This window comes from Medicago sativa, chromosome 6 (genome assembly GCF_051527215.1).
Source record: "Medicago sativa cultivar Bolivia chromosome 6, Bolivia_mono, whole genome shotgun sequence".
Taxonomy (NCBI): Eukaryota; Viridiplantae; Streptophyta; class Magnoliopsida; order Fabales; family Fabaceae; genus Medicago; species Medicago sativa.
Genome location: NC_140754.1, coordinates 94,608,454 through 94,628,626, shown reverse-complemented (window position 1 = coordinate 94,628,626; position 20,173 = coordinate 94,608,454). Strand labels below are relative to the sequence as shown.

The 20,173-nt window shown below is 36.0% G+C and overlaps 2 long non-coding RNA genes across 3 annotated transcripts; both read right to left on the bottom strand.

Annotated features, from left to right (window-relative positions):
• Nucleotides 1-1,636, bottom strand: LOC146918414 (uncharacterized). Of its 2 annotated transcripts, none has more exons than XR_015016185.1 (3): nucleotides 1,294-1,431; nucleotides 743-828; nucleotides 1-428 (listed from the first exon to the last, which is right to left on the bottom strand). It is a non-coding gene; the product is annotated as an uncharacterized LOC146918414 (long non-coding RNA). The 2 variants fall into 2 exon arrangements; XR_015016186.1 differs by lacking the exon at nucleotides 743-828 and adding an exon at nucleotides 1,578-1,636 and having other exon boundaries at nucleotides 30-428; nucleotides 1,294-1,459.
• Nucleotides 1,637-1,728: 92 nt separating this feature from the next.
• On the bottom strand, nucleotides 1,729-4,090 carry LOC146918413 (uncharacterized). Its single transcript, XR_015016184.1, has 4 exons — nucleotides 3,800-4,090; nucleotides 2,849-3,203; nucleotides 2,030-2,186; nucleotides 1,729-1,875 (listed from the first exon to the last, which is right to left on the bottom strand). It is a non-coding gene; the product is annotated as an uncharacterized LOC146918413 (long non-coding RNA).
• Nucleotides 4,091-20,173: the final 16,083 nt, after the last annotated feature.

Genomic DNA, 20,173 nt, shown 5'->3' with positions numbered 1-20,173 from the left:
TTCATATTCATACTCTGTCAATATCTATCTTAAGAACCATAAAACCATACATAGTGCGATTAGAAGGAATAGTACATTACAAGCTTAGTGAGTACCATACTATAGTATTGTTCAAGAAAGTTAGTAACTAACAACATATTATGTTTCATTAATAATATAGGTTTAACATGGTCCTGGTAAATTTAAAAGAGCATAAAAAAATTTACATTAAATTTTGATTACGCCACTACACTATTTTTATTCTTCCTCATATCACTCTTCACCCACGGTGTTCCAAGAACCCCGCTCTTGACACGATTTCTTGACTTGTCTTTTACTCGAGTGAACACGGTTGATGCTTGGTGATCTTCATCATTTGATACATTTGATGATCTTCATCATGTGGATACCTGAACCTTTGCTTGGTATTATATTGTAGAATTCCCAAGCTACGACAATATTGTAGATCTTCATCAGAGAATATTGTAGATACTACGACAATGTGATTTGATTACTCAAATCCATAGACATAAAAAGGTTTACACTATGAACTAAAATCTCATACAAAGGGTTTCAAATTGCTATCTTCACATGGAAACTGCCCAGTCCAAAATATGTGTTGTTATCCATAAAATTGAAGAAACATGAACAAATCATACCATTTATAGAACTAAAACAAATTATTGCTTTAGCATAATTGTTTTCAAGGCCATTTAGTTATGTACATAACAACAAGTTTCATACCATTTAGTTATCATTATACCTAACATAAATTGGACATCCACCAATTTCATGAGTTGCGCCACATCAAAGGCTACCTGTGGGGCAAACTCACATGGAAGTGCATACCTGTGGGGCAATATATAATAGCATGACCAGAGTTACTTATGAGTACACACAATTTTGTTCCCTATCAAAATCTATTGTCAACAAGATTAAATAACAAGAAGCATCATTGTAGGATAATCTACAAAACACTATCTCAGTCCATATGATAATCCATAGTAGGAATCACAAACATTCAAAACTAACACACGGTTGAAAAATAAAAGAAACAGACCTTACGTCTTAAAGAACATAATGATGATGTATCTATGATAACTCAAGAATAGAAGAATGAGCTAGTCCATATTGAAGAATTGGAATTATCAAGACATGGCCTTAAAATTGGACAACATAAACTTACCAGCATACTCATCATTATAGCAGCCTAATAAAAACAAAAATAGTCACATTCCTATCTAGACTTAGAAGTTAGATAAAAGTCTCTTGAACATAAATAATTATAATCTAAATAAACAAAAACAAACTGACCTCTCCAATCTGAAAATCATAGTATATAAACCATCATGGACCATTCTTTGAGAGTGGCGGTCATCGCGGATGGCAGTGGCAGAAATTTGACAAGCTACCATACAATGGCGGTGGTGTTGCAGGTTATAAATTCCTTATCGGATTATGAATTCATTTTATTCAAATCCTGCATTTTAAGGCTTATATTAAGCCTCTTCCTGGATATAGAGTGAGACATATTTTTTTTCCTTGACTTCACTTAAATATAAAACAGCTGAAAACTATACAATTATTAATAGAACAACCTATTATGAATTTGATCAAAAGTCAAGTGCCCTTCCCAAACTTCTACCCCTGCTAAAATATAAGCAACCTTCTCATATAGCAATTCAAATTCTAAGAGGATCAAAATGCAAACAATTACAAACATGTAACAAAGTAAGAAAGGATAGCATACTTAATAGGTTCTTTAAGTTCATTTAATAATTTTGCCGCCTTCTCAAGCTCCTTTGCTGCAGCCTTCTCACGCTCCTTAGCTTCATGATATTCAGCCTGCTTCATATCATACCTCAGCCATGGCAATTTCTTTTTCATTGATTCGGCCTACAAAACAGATACAGGCATATTTTTTATATTTTCCTTTTAAAAAGTGTATTAAAGACAGTGAACTTTCAATGCAGTAGAATTAGAAAACCTCTTATATGAGAAAAATAAAGGATGAACTAGGCATATCAGAAAGAAAAAAAATAGACATCACCATAGAGGAGTCTACATTGCTCGGCATATACAAAACATTCAGACAACGCATGATGTTGCTCTGGAAGTTGTGGATCACCAACAGCCTTTTCTATCTCTTCCAGAAGTTGCACAGGAGTTAATTTTGCAAACTCACAGACCCTGTCTTGCGGTAAAAACTACCAAAAAGACAAGGATCCCAAAGAAGTAGTTCAGAAGGATAGAAAGAAAAACAAAGTATTAGCCCATCATAGATTTGAACATCACAATAAACATAATACCTATAATCTGAAAATGTAGAAGCATGAATCGTTCACTACTTTAGAAGGCTAGTGGTAAAATTACAGACAACTTCTCATCAACTAAAGAATATTTTATCACTACTTTAGATTTTAAACTTGCATAGAATATGCAAAAATATCACTCACTACTTTAGAATCATCAATCCAAGGTAAAACATGAAAAAAGCATTTATAAGTCATAGAATCAGGTATATCACTTTCTATTGAAACCTATTACCAATTCGAAAGCTGCCGCATAATTTAAGTTTATCCCAAAGTCAATTTTACAACAAACTCTTCATATCTTCAAATACTTAACCTATCAATTTCTACAAACAACACTATTTATCAGGTAAGCAAGAGCTTTTTCCAACATCATGGTTCTAAAAGCAAACATATTATATATACATATCAGTCAACAAGTAATGTAATGTTGTGGTAGAATTTCCCTTCTAGTGGCATCTATTTAACAATGAAATTTTTTTATACCATCTTATACATTGGTGCTTCTTTTTTCCCATTCCCATGTCGAAATGTAAAGTATCCCTTCTTAGTCTTACCTGCAGTACTTATCCCCCTCCTAATTGCACGAAACGCAGCACCCGAACAACACCTCTTTCACCGATACTGACATAAGTAATGCATCAAGAATTTCTCCTTGCCACCCTCTTAAAACCCGCCTATGAAATTGCAGCAAGACATAGTCGACACTGCAACTGCAATTTCTCCATAGATAATCCAATGGCAGATCTGCAGGTACAACTGAGAAGCTGTGTGTATGAATGAAGTGAACACAATCAATCTGCAAACAAAACCTTTGACCCTCAATCCACCCACTATCCTTTCAACCCACCAATTAACTCTCTCCCGAGCTCAATATGACAACATTAGAGGTCATCATTTCAACACTAACACCTGCATCACAGTCCCACAATACAACACCAGAAACTGAACCAGAACACAAGCTTACGATAAAAAAAATTGGCTGCACTATAGTGAAGATTGAGCAGCTTGAATTGACAAATAGAGATGTGAAAGCAATAATAAAGAAACAACAACCTTCATAATAAAAGAGATCATAAATTCTACATTGGAGAGCTAATGGAAAAAAAGCTAAAAACACCGAATGTACATGCTATAGGTTGTTTCAATAATCTCTCCTAGACAATTTCATAAATTCTAAGGGTAGTAGAGAATCTCAAATAAACAAATTAAAACAAGCCTTCGATAAAACAATAACCACCACAATCATTAAGTACAAATGAATCTAACAAACTAATTAGCAAAAATATGGATTTAATAAGAGACAAACCCAACATCTAAAAACAAAGAAGCTAATCAGCACAAGGTTAAGCAGAACCTTCTTTCTCAACAAGCATGTGTACCAAACTCAAAAAAATCATCTTAACCCTAACCCAATCTCTTTACCAAAACCATTTAAAACTCAAATATCCCTAAATGCAAACAATTAAAAACAGAAATTGAAGAAGCAAAAACAAAAAAAGACACACCTTCAATTGTGGAGCAACACGGATTGAGATGAAATGGAGAGATTGAGTTAAGAACGGTGACAGAGAGTGAACGAAAAGTACGGTGACGGAAAACATGCGGGAGGAGATGGAACTGCTAGACAAGCTTTCAGTAACTGACGACCAAATCCACAAAAATGGGGAGGAGAACTTCCATCGGCGAGGGGTAAAAAACAGGGATGGGAGAAGGAGGCGAGGATGAATGAGAAGAGAGAGAGAGAGAGAGGACTTTCTTTTTTCAGTTTTCCTTTTCCTTTTTCTTTTTGGTTTGACATGGATTATGATTCATTTTTTTATATTTTATTGTGACAAGTGGAAGGGTGTAGGAAGTGGTACGTCCACCTAAGGTGGTTCACGTATCAGCACTCTTAAAAAAAAGTATAAACATTTTTTGTATAATAATGTATTTAGATCAACAGAGTTGCATTCTCATGCAAGTACATGAATAACCACTACTATCATAGAGGATTTTAATGAAACTTACATATAACATACCAGTTAGAGAATTTAAAACTTGAATAACTTTTTTTTTTTTTTAAAGAAAACTTGAATAACTTATAGTGAGTGTATGTGATAGGTTCAACCATATATGTCAACTTAAATTGGCAAAATTATACAAATTTTTAATCCAAATAATGCATCAATTTATGTTATATGATCAAACCATTTATTTTAAAATTTGTTCTAGATCATATTTGACCCAAGTTAGGGTTGGGTCCTCTTTAAATGTGAAAAATGTACAATATAATTAAGGCTTAAATATGTCTTTAGTCCCTGCACTTTCATCAGATTTTGGCATTGGTCCCTGCACTTTTTCTTGTTTGGAATTGGTCCCTGCACTTTGTAAAAATATTGGTATTGGTCCCTCTGTTAACTTTCTGTTAAAAAAAAACACAAAACTATTAGTATTGATCCCTGCACTTTGTAAAAATATTGGTATTGGTCCCTGCAGTTTGTAAAAATATTGGCCAAATGTTTAATATCATATGTGAGCTTCCTGAAACTGTTGCTAGAACATTAGTTCCACGAATGCGAGTCGTTAAAGGAACAGGAAAGGCCATCAATTACTTGACTCCTCCTAGAATCTTGCTTGCCTTGGTCAGTGCTTGGGTACGGCGAGGTCGCTGGTTTGACGATGAGGTATGTAATGGTGGTTGTTTTGATGCTGAAATCAGTACACTTCAACTACATGGTATTCATTAAATATTAAAAAACATGCACATTCATATAAATGCTCATCTTTGAATATAGGAAGTACGATAAATTACACTTTTGACCGCTTAAGTATTTCCTTTCATTTTAGTCCGTTAACTTACAAACTTAAGACACTTTGTTCATTAATATTTTTTGGTTTCATATCAGTTCGTTGAGTTACAAGTCATTTCTCAGTTTTCTGTTTGAGTTTGTTAGATTATGTGACAACTTTTGTGACAACCAAAATTTTACAAAGGAAATGAGATATTGACACAAAAATCAAAGCAATAGAGAGATAAAGTAAAAAGATAATGTAAGTATGAGAGAGAAAGTTGTCACAAAAGTTGTTAAAAATGGTTGTTTAAATATCATTTCTCTTAATTTAATTAACTATTTAACATGTTTTTGGTACAACTATTTAACAATTATTTAAAACGAACAATTAAACAAGTAAAAAACCAATAAAAATAGCATCAACACTTGTGTGCTCTAGTTGAAGGATAGAATACCTAAGAGCAAAAGAAGCAAAACAAATAATAGCACATTATGTCCCACATCGGTTGTTTGTAAACAATAGAGCAGGGGGAATGGATCCTCTCCAGTGACTGGAGGGTCCAGTGAAATCCTACCCATATTAATTAGAATTTAACCAGTATCATGGTATATACTTGCGTGTTTTTTTTTCCACTGTCAAGGAATCTCAAATCATCTTTTTTTAGCGTTATAATATTTCATTAATAATAATGGTGTTTAATATAAATAGGAGTTATTGTAAAAAAAATGGAAAATACAAATCGGAATAGGAATAAAATCGTAAATATGGGGAGTAACATTCAACGTATAGCCAGTTTAGTAAATTTTTCTCATGTAACATCAAAAAACCCTAGTCTCGATGTTAATTATATAGCTATCAAGACCAAGATTCACTGCCCATTATTTCCCTATAAAAGGATCGTAAACTTCACCTTCATAAAGCTTTTAGAAGACGTGAAGACTACAAGGTTTTAGCCAGCAAAATCTTACCCTAGTTGTCAAGTAAATATATACGCCAGAATATGTTATGTCACAAATAGACATAAAAGCGACATTAAGTTACACTTGATCTAGTTTTTAGGAGGCTTCTTCCGTACACTTTATCCCTTATAATTGAATCAAAATGAGCTTGCAACAACACATCATTTTATGTGCTTAGTCTTGTAACCTTAGGGTACTGAGTTCCAATCCCTTAAAATACAGTTGTAAAGTAATCACTAGTGTCAATTTAATTAATAAAAATTTCTTCATTTTTCACTTTTCTTTATTTAAAAAAAAATACACTTTGTAGGGTCCAACCAACACTTTTGATTTCAGCACACCAAAGCCCTTAGTTACTCTTGGACCTAAAATAACTAACTGAGCAAAGTGAGCAAAGTACACTACTACAACTTATAGACATATCATAAGGTATTTTTATAAGGTCTCCCAAACAATCTAACAAGTGCTTATGTGAGTCGATAGACTCAAATGTACCAATCCAAACAGACCTTTATTTGAACTTTTTTTGCCTTATTCCTTTGCTTCTCATTCCATCTTTAGAATTTCTTATCTGTTTGATTGCCAAGATAATGTAAAGTGAAAACAAGTTTTTATAATTTATATTTTATAGAGTGAAAGTTCAACTCCAATGAGCTATGTAATTTAGATGAAAATGAATGTGATGAACTTCAAAGATTTGTTTATGCTTATGCTTTTTTGCTGAATCTTAACAATCATCGATTTCGGCAACCGCCACCGGCGAATCATCAACAATGCGACGGCATCAATCTTAACAACATTTCTATTTTCTTCTCTCTTTTAGGTTAAATGGGTCTTGCTTTTCTCATCAATCTTAACACCAGTTAAACTCTGTGCTCTCTGACATGAACGTTGATGTGGTAAGTCAAAATACTCACTCTTACTCTTAAAATTAAGATCATTCATTATTAGGCACTTTACGTTGATCTACTTAAAATCTGTTTGAATTGACTTATTTGAAATTATCTCCTGGGTTAAGCACTTGTGGACTCTATGGAATAGCCTTTGGAAACAAATTATGACATGGTGATAACCTTTTTTCAACTTATTCCGTTCAACTACTATGATTTATGAAAACTACTTACTTATATCTTGTATGGAAACAACTTGACTATATTTTATCTTTTGTTATAGAAATACCTTATATATGTAACTTGTAAGTACTTGTATGATAAGCAAATTAGAAATAAGTCTTTAATTAAACTGTTTATCCAAACTGGACTTAGTTCTCAAAGCAAGAACTTGTTATGAGGGTTGCTTATTTTCAAAACAGGCCAAGACACTAATGTTTGTTCACACTAGTCCAAAGACCAATGCTATTGGAGAAAAAATTAGCACAATAAAATTTGTAGAAAGAGTTGCTACAGTTGAACTTGGTGCTGCCCGAGTAAACAAGGATGGGGAAGACGTCAAAGATCTCAAAGAACAGGTTTATTTTCAAAATTTAACCTCCTAGTTCTTCATAATAGTCTTAGGAAGCCTTACCTTGTCAGTTAAGTTCAAATATTTCAATCGTGTTTCAGATTGCCAGCCTGGTAGCATTGGCAAGAAAAGAAGCAAATTCAAAACATTCTATATCTGACAGCTCTGGAAAATGTAGGATAATGGTTAGTGAACTGTCACCTTATCATGCAAACGGCAAGCTGCAGATATCGTAGATTTGGATGCCGGCAACCAATGATTGATGTTGGCTACTTAAAGGTTCATTTTTTTTATTTTTATTTTTTGCTGTTGACAAAAACAAAATTATTTCTCTGATATTACAAAATGGTTTGATGAGTAATCCTAATAAATTTTCAGAAATTTCAAAACAAAGATTTGTGATGTTTTATTATCTTCAGGTTGTTGCATCTGGTCATCCGGAGTTCAAATGACGAATCAAACACCAGAAGACACATCTGCTATCGTTGGACACACATCTTTCAAATACATATTTCCAGGAAACTTAAAGCTTAATGCATAGTATATTCAGAGAAGTGAGAAACTCTTGCTTGGTGGTTCAATAGGAAAAACAGAAGGTAATTCAACTTTCTGATCAATGTGCATGCTTGCTTTATATGTATTATGGAATTGAATATGCAATGCAATATGGAATTGAGTATTATTTTGGTCTATGTTATGTTCAGTTGCTCAGTTGAGTATTATTTTGGTTTTTTGGTTCCATAATATTTTGTTTTGCCATTGTATGTTTGTCTGAGGTTATTGATATCAGTGCAAGTTTGTCTATTTTTGCCTGTTTATTGATAGTTAGTAGCAGGGTCTAATTTGGGATCATATCAGAAGTGGCATTTTCTCGTTATAGGCTGAGGAGGATTTCTAGTTTTATTGTGTTTTGGCGTAGTAAACTGAAATCTATGGTTTTGTCTGTTGGAACAAAATATGTTTAACAATGAACCTTAAAGAGTTTTGATGATAACAAGGTATTAAAAATTGTAAATTGGACTAGCTAATATTTGTTCAAGTGTACTTGACCATAATTAAAAAGTTACATCATCATTGGTTTTGAATGAGCAAATAAAGAGCAAAGGAAACAACAAAATTTGAAGCTTGGACGCTTATGAAGGCAACTTGCTACTGAAGAGAAAAAGCGCTCCTGAAGTTAAGTCGCTTCTGAAGTAAGAATAGTGCTCCTGAAGAATAGTGCTCCTGAAGACAAGAGGTCCAGAAGTCGTATCATCAGAAGCTGCATCATCAGAAGCTGTATCATCAGAAGCTGCATCATCAGAAGCTGCATCATCAGAAGCTGCAAAAGCTGCCTCATCAGAAGCCATTTCACCAGAAGCTGAATATGAACTGGATTTGCAAAGATTCAAGAATTGAAGAATTATCACTGCAAAAGCTGTCTATTGGATTCGAAAACACAACAAAGGATTAGTGGAATTTTGCAACGGTCATTTCAAAGGTGTTTGAAGGCATGTGCTTGCAATTTGGACGAAAGCGTTGACATTTGTACGAATTGTACAACCACTTTCTCCACTACTCTGTTTTGTGTCCACGCTACAAGACAAGAAAACAGCTCTAGAATACGGCTTCGCCTGCATAGATGTTCCTTTGGATAAGGAATGGATTTCAAATTAGTTCTTCATAGGACAACAACCAAATCAGGCAAAAGATCAAAGGTGAAAGATCAAGCTTCAACAACGACTCTTTGGTGTGCTGGCAATTTCACAACGTCTCTTTCACACCTCTATATAAAGGAGTGAAGACCTAGAGATTTAGTAATGCTGAACGACAGACTCTCAATATTTTTTTAAGTGCCAAATCTCTGCTGAAATTGTTCTGCATTCACTTAGAATTTCTGTGTCTCAAAGTCATTTCTTAGAAATTCTTAAGTCCATTGAGTCTGTATCTGATTTGTATTGTGAGCACCTCTGATTGTATATGAAGTGTTCAACCTTAAACAATTTTCTGTGTAATTTTGTTTAGTTAGAAAGTCTCTTGCAGTTGTGCTTGAGCAGGAAGTCTCTTGATTGTGTTCTTGAGCAAAGGAAGTCTCTAGCTTGTGTGCTTGAGCAAAGGAAGTCTCTTGCTTGTGTTCTTGAGCAATTGTAATCAGATATTACTCTTAGTGAAATCTCCTTGGAAGTGCAAGGGGGACTGGACTACTTCCGGATTGTGGAAGGAACCAGGATAATTGCTTTGTGTCGTTCTTCTTCTCTCTCTCTGTTTTATTCCGCTGCATTTAGATTCTGATTATCACTTCAGAAGCTGTCTTACTTAGCTTCTGATCAGTGTGTTCAGTTTTTAGGAGAAACGAAGAATTTTTCAAAACACAATTCAACCCCCCTTCTTGTGTTTTTCTCACCTTCAATTGGTATCAGAGCCCTGGTCTGTTGTGTCTCACTTAACCGTGTAACAGTCAAAGATCTGAGAAAAACATGTTTGGTCCTATTCCAACTCCTACTGGTTCTGATGATACTAGCTATAAAACTGTTTCACATGATTATAGTGATAGTAAGAAATCCAGTGTTGGAAAGATTCCAAAGTTTAACGGAGATGCTGAAGAATTTTCTTGGTGGAAAACCAACTTCTATAGTTATATCATGAGCTTAGATGAAGAATTATGGGATATACTAGAAGATGGTGTTGGTGACTTAGTTCTTGATGAAGAAGGAGCTGCTGTTGATAGAAAGAAACATACTCCTGAGCTGAAGAAACTCTACAAGAAGCATCATATTATCAGAGGAGCTCTTGTCACTGCTATTCCTAAAGCAGAGTACATGAAGATGAGTGACAAATCCACTGCCAAAGCTATGTTTGCTTCTCTCTGTTCAAACTACGAAGGCAGCAAGAAGGTCAAAGAAGCAAAGGCTCTCATGCTTGTACATCAGTATAAGTTATTCAAGATGAAGGATGATGAAACTATTGAGGAGATGTACTCAAGGTTTAAAACCTTAGTCTCTGGGCTAAAAATCCTGAAAAAGAGCTATGTTGCTTCTGATCATATAAGCAAGATACTCAGAAGCTTACCTGCTAGATGGAGACCAAAAGTGACTGCCATTGAGGAAGCTAAAGATTTAAACACATTAAGTGTCGAAGATCTTGTTAGTTCTCTCAAAGTTCATGAGATAAGTCTTAATGAACATGAGTCTACTAAGAAGAGTAAATCAATAGCTCTTCCATCCAAAGACAAGTCATCAAAAGCGCTCAAAGTGGTTGAATCTGAAGAGGAAGATCAATCAAGTTCAGATTCTGAACCAGATCCTGCTGAGATGGCTATGCTCTCAAGCAGACTTCAGTATCTGGCCAAGAAGAACAGAAAGTTTCAAGCCAGAAGGGGTAACTCCAGAAGCTCAAGGAAAGAAGATCAGAAGGGATGCTTCAACTGTAAGAAGCCTGGACACTTCATTGCTCCTGATCTTCAAAGAGAAAAGTCAAAGGACAAGTCAAAGAGGTCTACATTCAAACCAAGCAAATTCAAGAAGCAGATTAAGCAGAGTTTAATGGCAACCTGGGATGATTTGGGAAGTGAATCTGGATCTGATAAAGAGGAAGCTGATGAAGATGCAAAGGTAGCTGTTGGGTTGGTAGCAACAGCAACTTCAGAAGCTGGATCAGATTCAGACTCAGAAGATGAAAACGAGGTATATTCCAAAATTCCCAGAGATGAACTTGTTGAGTCACTTAAAGAACTTCTTACACATTTTGAAGTAAGAACCAATGAGTTGAAGGATTTAAAAGAAAAATATGTTGATTTGGTACAACAGCAAAAATCAACTCTATTGGATCTGAAAGCTTCTGAACAAGGTAGTCTTTTAAATTTGCAAAATAGAAATTTAGTCCATAAGATTTTTTTTGACACAAATTTTCAGTCATTTTAGCATCACAAAAACATTGTTGTCTTTTTTTGAACAAGCCAAAATGGAATATATTAAATTACCACATGTGGTTCATCTCGCACAAGATGTGCAAAAGAGAACACCCATCACAAACAAAATTTAGTACAATCGAAATTCACAAGCTAAAACGAAAAATAGAAGAAAGAAAAAAAAAAAAGACAAAAAGCTACACCAGCACACCCATGCACAATAAAGGATGTTGTCCCCAGTCATTATAACTGAAGATAAAGCTGGGCATATTTGCCTTAAACTAATTAAAAGACATAATCTTGACCCTTTCTGTTAAACGATCCGAAGTCATCAACTTATGCTGAAAAATCCTGTTGTTTCTTTCCTTCCATATAACCCAGACACAAGCCTGCCAGATTACTGTCAGAAAAGAATGAGTAGATCTCGATAAAACTGCCAACTGACCAAAATGCTGAAAGTGATCACCAACTGTCGCTGGAGCTATAAAAGAAATGCCTAACCACTGATAAACATAGTGCCACACTGAACCGAAGACTTCACATTGGAGAATGAGATGCGGCACTGTCTCAGAAGAACCGCACCCCCCAATACAAGAAGTGCCATCCTGATGAATGATTCCCCTATGTAGAAGGTTATCTCGAGTTGGAAGTCAATCACGAAGAAGCCTCCACGTAAACACAGAGACCTTAAGAGGAACTTGCCTTTGCCACGCAGCATCGTACCTACCCCGTTCTAGAGAATTATCTGTTGTTGTAATGTACTGATAAGTCCCCTTTACGGAGTAACCAGCAACTGTATCAAGTAGCCACCGCCATCTGTCGGGAGTGTTGGAACAAAATGTGTTTAACAATGAACCTTAAAGAGTTTTGATGATAACAAGGTATTAAAAATTATAAATTGGAGTAGCTAATATTTGTTCAAGTGTACAGGACCATAGTTAAAAAGTTACATCATTAATTGGTACTGAAGAACAAATTGAAGCTTAGACGCTCCTGAAGGCAAGCTGCTCCTGAAGAGAGAAAAGCGCTTCTGAAGTCAAGTGCTCCTGAGGACTAATGCTCCTGAAGACTAGAGGTCTTGAAGTACCACGTCATCATCAGAAGCTGCATTATCAGAAGCTGCCTCATCAGAAGCCATTTCACCAGAAGCTGAAGATCAACTGGATTTGCAAAATTCAAGGATTCAAGAGTTGTTTCATGGATCGAAATTCATCAAAGGACAGCAGAAGACTAGTGGAACTTTACAACGGTCATTTCAAAAGTATTTGAAGGCATTTCCTTGCAAAAGAAACGAAAACGTTGACATTGTACCTTGTATGAACTGTACAACCATCTTCTCCACTACTCTGTTTTATGTCCACGCTACAAAACAAGAAAACTGCTCCAGAATACGGCTTCCCCTGCAAAGATGTTCCTTTGGATAAGGAATGGATTTCAAATTGGTTCTTCATAGGACAACAACCAAATTAGGCAAAAGATCATTGGTGAAAGATCAAGCTTCAACAACGACTCTTTGATGTGATGGCAATTTCACAACGTCTCTTTCAGACCTCTATATAAAGGAGTGAAGACTTAAGGTTTTGGTAATGCTGAACGAAAGACTCTCAACATTTTTACAAGTGCCAAAACTCTGCTGAAATTGTTCTGCATTCACTTAGAATTTCTGTCTCTCAAAGTCATATCTTAGAAATTCTTAAGTCTTAGAGTCTGTATCTGATTTGTATTGTGAGCACCTCTGATTGTATATCAAGTGTTCAACATCAAACAATTTTATGTGTAATTTTGTTTGTTTAGGAAGTCTCTTGCAGTTGTGCTTGAGCATAGAAGTCTCTTGATTGTGTTCTTGAGCAAAGGAAGTCTCTTGCTTGTGTGCTTGAGCAAAGGAAGTCTCTTGCTTGTGTGCTTGAGCAATTGTAATCAAATATTACATTTTAGTGAACTCTCCTTGGAAGTGCATGGGGGACATGACTACTTCCGGATTGTGGAAGGAACTTGTATAATTGCTTTGTGTCTTTCTTCTTCTCTCTCTCCCTCTCTCTGTTTTTATCCGCTGCGTTCAGATTCTGATTATCACTTCAGAAGCTATCTCACTTAGCTTCTGACCAGTGTGTTCAGTTTTTAGGAGAAACGAAGAATTTTTCAAAACACAATTCAACCCCCCTTCTTGTGTTTTTCTCACCTTCAATTGGTATCTAGAGCCTTGGTTTGTTGTCTCAACACTTAACAGTGTAACAGTAAAAGATCTGAGAAAAACATGTCTGGTGAATCATCTTCCAACACTGGTCATACTAGCTATAATAATGTCTCACATGATTATAGTGACAGTAAGAAATCCAGTGTAGGAAAGATTCCAAAGTTCAATGGAGATGCTGAAGAATTTTCTTGGTGGAAAACCAACTTCTATAGTTATATGATGAGTTTAGATGAAAAACTATGGGATATACTTGAAGATGGTGTTGGTGACTTGGTTCTTGACGAAGAAGGAGCTGCTGTGGATAGAAAGAAACATAATCCTGAGTTGAAGAAACTCTACAAGAAGCATCATATTATCAGAGGAGCACTTGTCACTGCTATTCCTAAAGCAGAATATATGAAGATGAGTGACAAGTCCACTGTTAAAGCTATGTTTGCTTCTCTCTGTTCAAACTACGAAGGCAGCAAGAAGGTCAAGGAAGCAAAGGCTCTTATGCTGGTTCATCAGTATGAGTTGTTCAAGATGAAGGAAGATGAAACCATTGAGGAGATGTACTCAAGGTTTCAAACCTTAGTCTCTGGACTTCAGATTCTGAAGAAGAGTTATGTTGCTTCTGACCACGTGAGCAAGATACTCAGAAGCTTGCCTGCCAGATGGAGACCAAAGGTGACTGCCATCGAGGAAGCTAAAGATTTAAACACTTTAAGTGTCGAAGATCTTGTTAGTTCTCTCAAAGTTCATGAGTTAAGTCTTAATGAACATGAGTCTACTAAGAGGAGTAAATCAATAGCTCTTCCATCCAAAGGTAAGTCATCAAAATCTCTCAAAGTGGTTGAATCTGAAGAAGAAGAACCATCTGGTTCAGACTCTGAACAAGATGCTACTGAGATGGCTATGCTCTCCAGCAGACTGCAGTATCTGGCCAAGAAGAACAGAAAGTTTCTGACCAAGAGGAGTAGTTTCAGAAGCTCAAAGAAAGAAGATCAGAAGGGATGCTTCAACTGTAAGAAGCATGGACACTTCATTGCTGAATGCCCTGATCTTCAGAAGGAGAAGTCAAAGGACAAGTCAAAGAAGTCAACGTTCAAACCAAGCAAGTTCAAGACGCAGATTAAGCAGAGTTTAATGGCCACATGGGATGATTTGGAAAGTGAGTCTGGTTCTGATAAAGAGGAAGCTGAAGAAGGTGTAAAGATAGCTATTGGGTTGGTAGCTACAACAACTTCAGAAGCTGAATCAGATTCAAACTCAGACGAAGAGAATGAGGTATATTCTAAAATTCCCAAAGAAGAATTGATTGAGTCTCTTAAAGAACTCCTTACACATTTCGAAGTAAGAACCAATGTGTTGAAGGATTTAAAAGAAAAATATGTTGATTTAATGAAACAACAAGAATCAACTCTATTGGATCTGAAGGCTACTGAAGAAGGACTTAGAGGCTTTGACTTCATTTGTAAAACTTATGAAGATAAGCTCAGGTTCTTGTGTCAGAAGCTACAAGAAAAGTGTAATGGAAAACCTTTAAGCAACCATGAAATTGCTCTTGAAGATTTTATCATGTCTGGCATTGATAGAAGCAGAGTTGCTTCTATGATTTATAGCATTTACAAGAACAATGGCAGAGGCGTTGGTTTTTCAGAAGTGAAACTTGAGAAAACCAATCTAAAATCCTGTTGTGAATGCATCAAGGAAGGTCTGAAAACAGTTTTTGTCCTTGAAGGTGCTAAGTTGGAAACTGTCATTCAATCAGAACCTGAAGCTTTCAGCTCTAAGGCTAAGATTACCTCAAAGCCAAAGATCTCCAAGCCAAAGGCTATGATCAAATCTGATTCCAAGACTTCAATGTTCAGGATCCTAAAAAGATTAGAACATGTTCCTCAGAGTCTGGTGAAACCAAAATCTGAGGTTCTGAAGTCTAAGTTTCGGAGGAAGACAGTTACTGCTTCTGAAGAACCAAAACCTAAGGTGACGGTTAATCAGAAGCGACCCAACTTACAACACAAGGTACAGGAACTGAAGAGTAAAGCCTCAAGTACTAACCTTCCAGGACCCATAGAACAATGGGTACCTAAATCTAAAATTGTGAAAAATGCAGATATGTCTAAGAGCAGTTCCAAAGCAAAAATCATGGTACCTAGACAGCGGTTGCTCAAGATATATGACAGGAGAGAAGTCTATGTTCCTCAGCCTAACAATGAAAGAGGGAGGAAATGTGAAGTTTGGAGGCAACCAGTCTGGCAAGATCATAGGTACATGAACTATTGGTAATTCCTCTACCTCAATTAATAATGTATGGTTGGTAGATGGTTTTGAACATAACCTTTTGAGCATTAGTCAATTTTGTGATAATGGTTATGATGTGTTATTTGAGAAAACCAACTGTACTGTAATCAACAAGGAAGACAAATCCATTGTGTTCAAGGGAAAGAGGATTGATAATGTCTACAAAATCAATTTTTCTGAACTGGCTAATCAGAAGGTGATTTGCCTTCTGTCAGTGAATGACGAGAAATGGATGTGGCACAGAAGGTTGGGACATGCTAACTGGAGGTTAATCTCTAAGCTTAGTAAGTTACAACTTGTCAAAGGGCTACCAGACATTGACTATCATTCAGATGCACTCTGTGGTGCATGTCAGAGAGGGAAAATTGTGAAATCATCTTTTAAAACCAAAGACATTGTTTCAACCTCTAGACCCTTAGAACTACTCCATATTAATTTATTTGGACCAGTAAGTACTGCATCCTTATATGGAAGTAAATATGGATTGGTTATTGTTGATGATTACAGCAGATGGACTTGGGTAAAATTCCTGAAGAGTAAAGATGTTGCTTGTGATGTATTCAGTAGTTTCTGCACTCAAATTCAATCTGAAAAGGAATCAAAGATTCTGAAAGTCAGAAGTGATCGTGGTGGAGAGTTTGAAAACGAGCCATTTGAAGCTTTTTGTGAAAAACATGAAATTCTCCATGAATTCTCTTCTCCTAGAACTCCACAACAAAATGGGGTTGTAGAAAGAAAGAATAGAACTTTACAAGAAATGGCCAGAACCATGATCCATGAAAACAATTTAGCAAAATATTTTTGGGAAGAGGCAGTGAATACAACATGTTATGTTCAAAACATGATCTATATCAGACCTATTTTGGAGAAAACAACATATGAACTCTTTAAAGGAAGAAAACCAAATATCTCTTACTTTCATCAATTTGGATGTACATGTTACATTCTAAATAACAAGCTCTACCTAAAGAAATTTGATGCCAAGGTCCAAAGAGGAATCTTCTTAGGTTATTCTGAAAGGTCAAAGGCATACAAAGTGTATAATTCAGAGACACTCTGTGTTGAAGAATCCATGCACGTTAGATTTGATGACAAAGAGCTTGAAGATAAAACTTCAAAGCAAGATGAAAGTTTTGCAGAGATATAGGTTCCTGAAGATACTCTAGAACCTGATCAGATAGCTGAATCTGAAGACAGTCCAGAAGCTGAACCCACACCAGAAGCGCAAGATGAAGTTGCTTCTGATGAAGCCCATGATGGCTCACATCAAGCAGATCCTCCCAGAAACACATTCAAGCATAAGTCTTCACATCCTGAGGAGCTAATCATTGGAAACAAAGATAGTCCAAGAAGAACAAGATCTTACTTCAGACAAGAAGATTCGATGATTGGACTGATCTCTATGATTGAACTTGCAACTGTTGATGAAGCACTTTCAGATGATGGAGGGATCTTAGCTATGCAAGAAAAGTTGAATCAGTTTCAAAGAAATGATGTGTGGGATCTGGTACCCAAACCTCAGCACAAGAACATTATTGGAACAAAATGGGTATTCAGAAACAAGTTGAACGAGCAAGGAGAAGTAACAAGGAACAAAGCTAGGCTTGTTGCACAAGGTTATAGTCAACAAGAAGGCATTGATTATACTGAAACATTTGCTCCAGTTGCAAGATTGGAAGCAATCAGGTTACTTCTTTCCTATGCAGTTAATCATGGCATAATATTATATCAGATGGATGTCAAGAGTGCTTTTCTTAATGGAGTCATTGAAGAAGAAGTGCATGTGAAACAACCACCTGGATTTGAGGATATTAAGTATCCTGACCATGTTTTTAAACTGAAGAAATCACTATATGGCTTGAAACAAGCTCCCAGAGCTTGGTATGATAGACTAAGTAATTTCTTAATCAAAAATGATTTTAAAAGAGGACAGGTTGACACTACACTCTTCAGAAGGACTCTTGAGAAAGATATTCTTGTTGTTCAAATATATGTTGATGATATAATATTTGGTTCTACTAATGCATCTCTTTGCAAGGAATTTTCTAAGTTGATGCAGGATGAATTTGAAATGTGCATGATGGGAGAGCTGAAGTTCTTCCTTGGCATTCAAATCAATCAGTGTAAAGATGGAGTTTATGTTCATCAATCAAAGTATACAAAGGAGCTTCTGAAGAAGTTCAAGCTTGAAGATTGTAAAGTGATGAACACTCCAATGCATCCTACGTGCAACTTAAGCAAAGAAGATGAAGGAGCTAAAGTAGATCAGAAGCTGTATAGAGGTATGATTGGTTCTTTGTTATACCTCACTGCATCTAGGCCAGATATTTTATTCAGTGTATGCTTGTGTGCAAGATTCCAATTAGATCCTAGAGAATCTCATATGACTGCTGTCAAGAGAATCTTCAGGTATTTGAAAGGAACAACTAATCTTGGACTCCTTTATAGGAAATCCTTAGATTATAAGCTAATTGGATTATGTGATGCTGATTATACTGGTGATAGGATTGAAAGAAAATCAACCAGTGGCAATTGTCAATTTTTGGGTGATAATCTTATATCCTGGGCTAGCAAAAGACAAACTACTATTGCTATGTCTAAAGCAGAAGCAGAATACATTTCAACTGCAAGTTGTTGTACACAACTACTTTGGATGAAACATCAGTTGGAAGACTATCAGATAATTGCTAACAGTATTCCCATTTATTGTGATAATACTGCTGCCATTTGTTTGACTAAAAATCCAATTTTGCATTCAAGAGCTAAGCATATTGAAATCAAACATCATTTTATCAGAGACTATGTTCAAAAAGGAGTTTTAGATATACAATTCATTGATACTGAGAATCAATGGGCTGATATATTTACTAAACCTTTAACTGTTGAAAGATTTGGTTTTATAAAGAAAAATTTGAACATGCACTTCGTGTCTGATTAAAACTTGCTTGCTCCTGAATAAGATTTTAGGTTCTGAAGTCAGTTCAGAAGCAGTGGTCCATCAGAAGCTCTTTATTGAGGTTCTGAGGAAAATGCGCTTCTGATGATGACGTCAACATCTAAAGTTCAGAAGCTGGATTTTATGCTCCTGAATAGCAGAGTTAGTGGAAACGTTGGAAGTCACTTTTTATGGTAACTTCTGGCCCACTAACTTGGTAGTTATTCTAAGAACTTCTGACGTGGCCTATTTGTATTGGTGTGTAACTTAAAAGGGCAATGATGATTTAATAGCTTTGAAAAGTACTTTCACGCGCCCCCTATGTCATTAATGTTATGTTTGTTTGTCTCTTTTGAATTGCAATCGTTTTACTTTTAACACTTTGTCAATTCACACACTACTCACATCACAACAAACACTCTTTGCTTTCAAACCTCTTGCGAAGTAAGCGCAAAAACCCTAGAACCCTAAAATCTTCTTCAATCTTCTTCAATGGCATCATCAAGCTCGCATCAGAATCCTTCAGAAGCTACTGCACAAGAGGCCCCTGCCTATGATTTCAGAGGAAGATCCATGAAACTGGAAGAATGGGAACTACAAGTTCAGATAGAAAATCCGGTGGATTTTTCTTCGTTAGCCTTTCATAATTGTTGGATCAGAAATTTTTATGAAGAACAAGGCCTTATGCAATACTTCAGTATGTTGAATGGACCAACATATGAAGCCATGGTTAGGCACTTCTGGGTGAGAGCTACGGTTTATGATAAAGCTACCTCAGAAGCTGAAGAGAGGGAGAAGGTTTTACTCTATCCTAGTCTAAAAGGGAAGACTAGAGAAGAAATGGGACTTGAGCCATTTACTTGCATTGAAATCAGGTCAAGTATTTGTGGTATTCCAGTAAGGATTGCAGAATGGCAGATAGAAGCTGTACTCGGTGTAGAAGCTTCTGGGAAATATTCAGGAATTGATCTTTCAAGCTCATCTGATGAACGCTTTTGGAAAGAAAAAGCAAACATGGTTATATACAATTCCACGAAGGAAGGAAAGTATGCTGATCTAAGCACTGAAAAGAAGTTGCTTCTGAAGATTCAGAATGAGAATCTGCTCCCAAAAGGTGCAGGTGATAAACCTAATTTGGCACATAAAGTTTTTCTCCAGCACTCTATCAAGAAGGAGAAGGTGAACGTCCCAAAATACATGTTCAAGTATTTGATAGATTGTCTGAAAAAGAGTCAGTTGCAGGATAGACCCTGGGTACGTTATGGAAGGCTTTTATCAAGGAGGTGTTTTGGACAGACTAAGCAGTGTTGAAGCCTACACAGATGAGCTGCTTAACACTAAGACTGGGAAATTCATCAATGTGTATACACTCAAGCATATGAAGCTTAT